Raw genomic sequence first — 10000 nt, 5'->3', positions numbered from 1 at the left:
TGATTTGCTTTAATGATTTTAACTGCCTCAGCTGACAATCTCCTCTATTAGCAGAGCACTTGTCCTCAGCATTGTAAGGTTCACTAAAGTGAAGTGATTATCATAGATTTTATGGTGATAATCAGAAGCAGTATGCAGTATAAGGAGGGCAATGGGGCCTACTTGAAACTGTAGAACCTAAAGAAAAAGTTATAGCTCCATTAAAAAAACACTCAGTTCCACAATATTATTTTGTTTTGGCAGACCACTGAGAAGGAACTGCCAAAAGAGTCATAAAGAAAGGCAATAAGTGTACATGTAAGAGACCAAACAAGTCTCAGTAATCCTTGTCAATTTTTAATCTCACATTTTTGCTATGCTTGTTTCATCATTTTAGCATATTAATTAATGCAATTTTCATACTTTTCAAGTAGCCGTAGTGTTATTGAAGTGTCAATACGATTTCAGTCAGGAGTTCATTAGGGTTTTGCAGCGACATGTTTGCATTTTTTATGTTCTTGATATGAAAAAGTAAGCAGAAGAGATTAAAATAGCCTTGAAAATTAAGTCATGGCAAGATACTGTGTACAGCTGGTCAATATACCTGTATCCAGTGCCCAACCATTTACCAATCCTCATGATTATTGTCGTTAATGCATTTTACTTGGAAATCATTGATGAAGAAAAGAAAAAAAACAATTTTTGAGAGGGTAATAAATTGTATTGCATTAATTGTATCATACTGTAAACCATTTTGTGTTAAATGGCTTAACAGCATGTGCATTTGATTTAATAAATTCTACATGTATTTAAACAACATGGTTCATTATTTTTATTTCTTGTACATAACATGGATTTTGTTGACACACGTAAGAGATATTTTTGTCATCTAAATTATTCCACTAGCCTTATTTACCGGAGGACCCTAGCAGGACGCCACCCTCCTTATTTGTCAACCACTATTGATTTTTTTTTGCCCAACCAAGGTGCCCTTCAGTTTAAAAAAATCTTGATAATAAGATCAAATTCCTATTGACTGTGGGTGGCTGTTTTGATGAGGTTTCCTTCAACTGTTTCCGGAATTTTCAGTTTTGAGTTGAATAAATTTGAATAGGCAACAGCTTGTTTCGCATGCAAGCATCAGCCTTAATATAGAGAGATTTAGCATCGCGTTTCCGTGAAACGGGAAACGTCTAACGGCAGACTGTTGCTTGTCATAAAAGCATGAAAATTATCTTATTCTAACATTTCTCTCTCGTTTTAGAAGTTGCGCGACATTTGTAGATAACAGGCAAAAAGAGGAGATAAAATCAGACCAGTTTCTTTGAGTTTTGGCAAAACGCAAATTTCAGTTTCACGGAGTTTGCCGTCCGCCGTAAACGCAAAGCTAAATCTATCCTTAATACAATACTTGAAGTCATTTAAAGGCAGAAACTTAAAACGTTTAAATACAACTTGATTGGTTCCAGCGAGTAAATACCGGTGTGTTATTATGTACCTCTATGTAGCTTTCATTAGCTCAATTTGTGGCTGTTTTACTGAAAACGAAATTACACAGAATCTGATACAAACTAGGCTGGCAACAAGTGGGCTTTCAGAGTAGAAGTTTTTGTTGCATTTTGTAATGCATCTTCCTATTGGACAGAGTATCATTTCGTACACCAATCTTTTGTCTTTATTCCTTTATGAGCTAAACCTCTATTTAAAGGGAAGTTGACTGTGGATTTGTTGGTTTACGAATGAGATAATTTGGGTAAAAAGCTATATTGGATATTTGAAAGTATCTTTCAATGAAAGAAAAACTTGTTTTTTTACATCAACCATTATCTTTCAACTTTTACTGCCATGGAATGCGTGGGTCTGTAAATTATCCACTGCTATAATTATGCGTACAGTTTGTTGGGGCACATTTGCACATTTGCACGTATTTTAATCTTGTCAAAGTACATTAACCAAAATTATTTTTGGTCCATTACAGACATTCCTGTCTTGATTCTGACTTACTTCTGGTTCAGTTACATTTTTGGGGAGATGTGTTTGAGATAAATTAAGCCCTCTTACATTATACCGGACGACATTTGATGCTAGCAAAGAATTTTTATATTTATTTCAAGTTGTAGCTCCATATGAGCCCCAGTGGGCAATTAGACCCATTCAATTCCTTATTCCTGTTAGCCAGGACATTTTGTCAATCTAATTAAAATAGTTCATTATCTTTTCTGCTTATATTTAACTTTTAGCACACTTGTTGCTATGTCCTCACATGTGCTTTGGAGAACTTTTTTTTTCTGGACACTTGCTTCACAGGTCGATGTATGTTGGTCCTGGTATTAACTTGGTCAACGTGGGTTGTCGTTTTTGATATGTACATTGCTAGTTCAACGGAATTCTTATTATGAGTTTTGAGAATAAATCCAGGACTGTAGTGTAATGTGTAGGAGGGTTGGCCATCCCGCCATATTAAACTTAAATGTTCTTCTTTGTCGTTTTCGTGAGAAATCTAGGGGATTTCTTGGTCTTTTCTTTCAATTCAGTTCCTCGCTTTGTCTTTCACCCTTCTTTGAGAGGTTGACAAGTTTATTCGTGATACAAATATAAATCCAGGGATGTCATCTGCTCCGACATAATGTTAATCAATTGCTTCTTTTCCGGTAGTGCGTTTTATTGATGAGCACGTCATTGACGTGTGAACCAGGGATGCCTTCTAAACTTTTCTCAGCTGGTATTGGTCATTCATCCCTGGTTGTGCTTAATTTATAGAGTACTTATTGGCATCCAGGCTCGTTGAGCCAAGGATGCCCCTTTATCTGTTGCAAAGTAGGCCGCTCATCTGGATCTCTTGACAGCAGCCAGGCAATTAAACTTCGAGCATCTGAAAAAGATGAGCAAGGCAGTAACTATTAGCCAAGCCTTAACACTGAAAGTGCGCGGAACGTTATACTCTACTTTAATTTCTGTGAGGAGATCCTTCGGCGGATGCTAAATGTAATTTGTGACAATCGGTATTAATATTTTGTCGACACGGAACAGAGATCTGGGTGCGAGTGTCGTTCGCGTGGGCTCATGGGTAGTAAGTTTGTAAAAGGAGACGGTTGAGAAACTTGTTTCATTCTACGGTCAGCTTTGCCACAACCTTGTTCGCTTTGGGTTTATTTTTATTGTGTATTTAGCCTTCTCTGATTTGTTTTTAGATTTACCTTAAAACCCTAAAGGTAGTGCCACTGCATTTGGTCGGGGCTACACGGTCCCTATTTTTCCTAACAAGAGGTTTTTTTGGGGCTTTACATGTCCGGCTTTGGCACTTATGCATGTAGGTTATTATTTGATGTATCTCTATTCACTTCGTTGTAAGCTTATTGTCACAAATAAAATCTATCTTGGGCCTAGCTCACCAACGCGCCCATATCTTAACCTCTGTTTGGTTCGGTTCTGTAGTGAAGCCAAATTACCAGATATTAGAGAGATTTGCATCGCGTTTGCGGCAAACGTTGGTCCAAAATTTGCTTTTTGCCAAAAATGGTTTAAAGGTGTTTGATATAGGGTCACTTCTTGCCTGTCAGCAACAAGTGTAAAGTAACTCTTCAAGAGAGAAAACGCGATACTAAATAATTTATCTTTGTCTTTAGCCCTACATGTTTTATTAGTCTATAGTGGCATTGGCATCGCCTTCGAAGAAGTCTTTTCTTAAACCAACTAATAAATCATACACATAGTCTATTGTATCTGACACAAAGTTACTTGATAATATGTATCCAAATTCAGAATGCTAATCAAACGTGCGGTAAACGCGCTCCGTTTTAACGCAATTAATCGAGCATTGACTTGAAGAGGATTTTTGTATCTAATAAAGTCAAGTGATAGTTTCTCGTTTGGCTAGCATCGTTAGCTGTATGGAAGAGTATTTATGTGTGTCTTACCCTTTGAAAGGTGTTTAGGAATGGATGGCTTCATGAACAGAGCCATACGAGGTTTGACATACGGCATTTCACCGGTCAGCATTTCATTAAGCAGAAAACCGAGTTGCCAGACAGTTGCTGGAATTCCAAAGAAATAGTGATGAGAGAAGAATTCAGGTGGACAGTAATGCTGTGTGCCTGAAAATTGAAAAAGAAAGGCGTTCATGAAAGCGACGAATATGAGTCACAAATGCTGCATTAAACTTCAAGATGTATAAGCAATGCAACATTATCAAAAGAACAATGTTATTGGTTGAAGGAGGAGAAACAATCGCTTTTTTTTTTTAAACAATCGCGCTGCACGTGCGGCACGCGTGCGCATTTAGAGCGTCTATTGTGCCGTATACTTTGTACAATGACAACAGATTTGCAGACAACATAAACATTCCTCATCTATTTTTTCAGAGCCCTCAACCGATAATCTAAAACGTGAACGAGATGGACCAGTCGTGAGAAAATGAAAAAATAGTCAAGTTGTATCATGAGTTTGAAGTGACGTTTCCGTCAGCGTTCTCGTTGATTAAATTCCTTATTCTTACCAGGAAACTCCCTGTCTCTCCTCCCCCCATTCAAATTCAAATGGAACTCGTTAACTGCTACATGGGTAGCTATGGGAATGTTAAGTGCAGGGATGGCGCAGTGGTGAGGGCACTCGCCTCCCAAGCATCGATGTTGTCCGGGTTCGATTTTCAGACTCGGCGTCATATGTGGGTTGAGTTTGTTGGTTCTGTACTCTGCACCGAAAGGTTTTTCTCCGGATACTCCGGTTTTCCCGTCTCCTCAAAAACCAACATTTGACTTGATTTGCGTTAATTTGATGATTTCAATTTACAGTGTCCGCAAGTAGTGCTGCAGCGCTAGAAAACTTGACGCTTAAATAAAGTTCCTTTCCTTTCCTTTTCTTACAGACATCATTCTTGTATTCATTGGTCAATGGTTCTAAATGATAAAATCTACATGTTTTCTCAGTGCACTTGGTATCAATTAACCTATTAAATTAAGCGAGTCAGATCATAGAGGGTAGCTTGGATGTCGACGTCTCTTAATGGTCACCTTTACTTAGTTCGACCGAGAATAATGTATAGCCCAATTAGTTCTAGCTAACCACTGTACTCTGTCTGTAAGTAATCTTGTTGCTCTGTGGGTCACAGAGACCTTTATCTGTTAGCATTTAACCTGTAGATGTACTCACCAACAAAATGTCTGAATGGATCCTCTTGTGTTTCACAAGCAAGTCCAAAGTCCGTCAGCTTTGCCTCTCTTGTCTTTAAATCAATGATGATGTTCTCTGGCTTGAGGTCTCGGTGTAGGACGCCTTGTTCGTCGCACTGGATCGTCGCGTCGAGAATCTGCGCGAAAAACCGACGGCCCTCATCTTCGGGGATGCCATCTCGGGCCTCGATTGCTTCAAACAAGTCCAAAGAAACTTCGGGGCGCTCAAGCACGAATACAAAGTTTTCATGGTTTACAAAAATATCGAGCAACCCAATGATGTTTGGATGGGCAACATGACGCTGGTAATATGCTTCGGCTGGAAATTGTCGGCCCTTTATCTGCAACAGTAAAAAAGATGTCGTGCTTTTCTCATTATATTGGCTTTAATCTTGGCTCCACTCTTTATTCACGGCAATAAATTCCATGATCCGGAAAATTCCAATAACAAATGAGTGTTTTACCAACAACAGTCAAATCTAGGAGGGCTTGGTCTTTCGACTAGTTGCCCTATAGAGCGGTTTTCAACTGAATGAGTGTCGTAAAACCAAAACCAAAGTAATTACTTTGGCCAATCAAAAAGAACGGAGACAATCCAGTAAACCAATCAAAATTCAAAGGAATTACATGTAGCCGACACAGAGCGCGGGAAAATGTGCACGCGAGAGCCACGATTGGTTTTGGTTTCACTTCTGATTGGTTGAAAGAGTGTCGCCACAACTTTGAACCAATCACTGAGTAAAGTAATGCAAACCAAAGTAATTTGCTAATTACTTTCGACACTCAATTGAAAACCGCTCTATGGAGTCTCAATTACTAAGCCTTCGCATGTTGCAGGAGTTTTGCTGAAAATGTGATCGTGCATAGTCTCTGGCTTAGCCTCTCACGCAGACGTTCTTAGGGCTTCGTCACGCGTGCCTCCCCCACTAACGTCTGCTGAAACGAAAAACCAAATCCGTTCGTGGATTAGGGACCAATCAGAGGCCGTTTTCCAGTTCTTGGTGAACTCGTGTTTTGTATGGCATTATTTCGCAGCATGTGATTGGCTGTGCACGACGCAATTAGTCAATGTTGATTGGTTTCTTTATAGTAGGCAAACAGCCGTTGAACGGAAGTGGTTTTTCTTTTCAGCAGACGTTAGTGGGGGAGGAACGCGTGACGAAGCCCAAAGAACGTATGCGTGGGAGGCTATCTATGGCTGTTTGCATTATACAAGGGTGATGAAGAGACGCCCGTTGCAAATACGCCATCCATGATCGCAAAAAAAGGTTTCAGAAACGTTTCAACATGCTTACCTCCTTAAAACGACTAACTTTATTTTTCTTCACAAATTTGATGGCAACCTGCAAAATGGACGAAACAATATCACTTTATTGCCGTTGAGTTTCCTTTCAATAAGGAAATGAAGAAAAGACACGTTCAGCTCTTTTTAACCTTTTTACCGCTGAGGGCTTCCCCATTCACGAGTCAAATCGTCTGGCGTTAGACAGAGTAAAATCTATTAGTGTCAATGGCTTTTATGGCAGTGCCGAAGGTTTTAAGTAACTTATTAGGAATACTCGCAAATATCGTTTCAATTCCAGCCTGTCTCAGAGATAGATAATCTTGCAACCGAGATGTGTAGACTAGTGATTTGAATTCGCTGATATAATTTATTATGATTTCTGTTGTTTTAGTTTGAAGTTGGCACGGCAAGAATTTAAAAACACTGGCCTTCATTGTTTTTACAGTTTCGTAATCATTGCGAAGTTGCTGTTGCTCTTATCATTGTGTTGCAATCAATTGCCGAAAGGGTAGAAACGACTCGTCAAAGGTTGAATTTGTGAGCAATGTGAAGTACAACTGTCTGTAGTCGAATCGCTCGATCGAAACAAAATTTGTACAAGACTTCCTTAATTAAATACCAAGATAGCTGTCACAGGCAACGATAGTACTGACTCTGTTTTGAGAATTTTAGTTTTGTACAGTTACCGATTAGCCTTAAGAGGATATGCCGCCCAAGAGGGAATTTATTTCTTACCTTAGGGGAGTTATTTCTTACATCATTGTTTACATACGAATTTGGCTTCATAAGACGTCTTGCCTTACACAAATCAGTTGACTTAAAATGTTTAAAGGAAAGTGGTAAACTAAGCTACGTTTGCAGTTTGAAGCCTTTACGTCTTGAAAATCAGCTGAATGCTGCAATCTCAGTCATAAAATTAATAGTTCAGACACTTCGCTTGAACAGCAAGTGAAGCGCATCAAAGCTGTTAATAACGTACTCCTTCTCATCCCTCCCATCAATGTTGCATTTACCGGTTGGTTTTTGCACTCCAACCCATAAACATCAACATTGAAGGGGAAGAGGGGGCAAATTGCTGTCTGTGTTACAACATTTGTGACCGAGACTGTAGCTCTTTAAAACCAATAAACTATTGGCCTTCATGCCTTCTGTAAAATGTCGATGTTGTTTTTAAACAAAAACACAGATAGCAAATCGTGCAATTTCTTTTTAGTTCTTAGTGCTGATTTCTTGGAGGCTTGATAGGGATAAGACGACCTGGTGCTGATGAGGCAAACTTTATAAAAAAAAATCCTCCCACGGTCTCGCACTGACATCAAGAGTCAATTATACTAACCGGTAGACCATCACGCTTTCTTCTAGCAGTGTAAACTTCTCCAAATCCTCCGGATCCCAAACACTTTCCAATATCATAAGCTCCCAGTCCACGTGGTTTACGCTTTCCTGAAAGCAAGGAAAACAATTCAACAAACAGACGAGTTGTCTCTTAATAAAACCTGTCCTTTTTGCCTGGAATTTAGCGGGACGTAAGCGAACCCACACACGAAATAGGGCACGGGATTCGCGGTGTTGTGGCAAGGCTCAAGGTGACAACACCTTGTAGGTGACCTTGAGTCCAATTGTATTTCAACATGCACTTCTGTGCAAAACTAGTTCAAAGTCAAGTCAAAGTCAAAATGATTGTCCCTAAAGCGTGGGAAAATGCTCGTAAGTCAGTCAACCGGTTATGTTTTCGCTTCTTGTTAGTCATTGAGGTGGCGTGAAATTTTTTTGACTGGTCACAACGTAAAACTTGAACCAAAGCAATTAAGACGCAAATTCAATTACTACATCGAAAACCGCTCTGTCAGGGAAGTAAAGGTTTAACTCTTTTTAACTCTTTTAGAGTTTTCTACCTCTGCGTGTCTTTTTGTTGCGTTTTCTTGGGACAGGCTGTGCACAACTTGGTCCGGCAACACAATTGTCTTTCTCTTTATCAACCTGAGTCTGGAGAGAGAAAAACGTCTCAGTTACTGAGGTCAGGAGAAAATGTCCTCTTTTTATGTGTCCTACCTTAACTGGTTATGTCTAACTTCTGCCGAGCGTTTCACTTTGAACTAGAGAACCTTCTAGACAAAGAGTTAAAAAAGAAAACGAAGGATATTTGACTCATTTTGTCGTGTTGTAGGCAGATAGAATCTATGATCGTTCTTGGTAGATTTTCTTTATTCCTTTAAGAGTGATGTTATGTAGGTTTTTGAATCCTGATTCTAAGAAGACTTACACTTGGCTCTGCAGTCAAGGCCTTCTTCGCTGGAACTTCTGTTTCCAGATTTGATTCTCTATGAGCTCGTTTAAGGCTGAAGGTGATAATGAAATCACAAAAATTAGAAAACAGTTTTTCTGTTGTAAATATTTTGATACTTTTTGACAAATTAACTAAAGTCGCCAACCTTTTGGATGAAGTAGCGTTTTCCGTTGTCGACTTCTGAAGAGTAGGGAGGGCCTGCATAAATAAATAAAAATTATCTCACATTGAATTGTATTGCAAAACCAATAGAAAAAAAAAGGAAGAAACTCGAAAGTAACATACCGGTGATGCTGATGGTGGAATTCCGAGTTTTCTGCACTTCGCAGGCACGCAAGGGCTTTCTTCATGCTGCCCACGCGATGATTGCGCTTCCTCACAACTAACGAAAAGTCTTCGTTTTCGGCTTGGATTCAAACTCATTATATTTGAAAAAAATATTTTAAAAACCGCAAATCTCTAAAAATCAACCCAAACGTTTATCCCGATTAAGCTTGACAAATTGGTCAACTTTGATGTGCTCTGCTTTACCTACGACTTTGTAAATTGAGTTGTCTATGATGTATAATTGTGACGTCTTCAGGCACGCGCGCCCGAGGCATGTTGTCTGAGCATGCGCGAAGGGAATCGAATTATTCGAGTTCGGCAACCTCGTTCCCAGGGTCTTCTCGGCTTTCAATATGGCGGCGGGTCTTGAGAAGACCCTGGCACACAGTGAACTAAAAAGATCGCTGATTGGTGCTTTTCTCACATGAACTCTGATTGGTTTAATGTCGAAAGAAAGATGGCGGCTAGTGAGGAGAGCCAGAAGAAGAACAGAATTCGTGTTTAAATCATTTTCAAAATTGTAGCTGTTCCGTAAGAAGCAGCTGCAAATTAACAAGCATAACAGTCAAAAGTAATTCACCGTTTTTTCACGTTGTACGATGATCTACATCAGGCCTCGATTCCAATTAAAACTGCGTTGGCTTTTCACGACCTCTGGCATAGCGATCGCTCTATAATATAGAAGGATATAATGGTGTTTGAAAGACGTAACGGTAATTAAGTGATTTTATTTCGTACGTACCTTTACGTTTTGGTTCATTTTGGCGTCTCACAATTGTAATTCCCTGACGCGAGAATTGTTACTGTTGTTCAATGTTTCCACCATGTCAGATTGTGTTACAAATTATAAAATTGTGCAACAGGGTTCATAGATTATTGATGTGGTTGATTTAGCAGTTGTATGTGGTTCTGTTGACTCGTGTGACAGCTGCAATGAAGGCGGGTCTGTTAAAT

At 39.3% G+C, this 10000-nt stretch overlaps 1 long non-coding RNA gene across 1 annotated transcript; it reads right to left on the bottom strand.

Moving 5' to 3' along the window:
- Nucleotides 1–7822: 7822 nt before the first annotated feature.
- On the bottom strand, nucleotides 7823–8771 carry LOC138041663 (uncharacterized). The gene is made up of 3 exons (XR_011130869.1): nucleotides 8696–8771; nucleotides 8328–8418; nucleotides 7823–7875 (listed from the first exon to the last, which is right to left on the bottom strand). It is a non-coding gene; the product is annotated as an uncharacterized lncRNA (long non-coding RNA).
- Between the last annotated feature and the right edge of the window lie 1229 nt (nucleotides 8772–10000).

Source organism: Montipora capricornis, chromosome 3, assembly GCF_036669925.1.
Source record: "Montipora capricornis isolate CH-2021 chromosome 3, ASM3666992v2, whole genome shotgun sequence".
Lineage (NCBI taxonomy): Eukaryota > Metazoa > Cnidaria > Anthozoa > Scleractinia > Acroporidae > Montipora > Montipora capricornis.
This window is presented reverse-complemented; position numbering and strand designations above follow the sequence as displayed.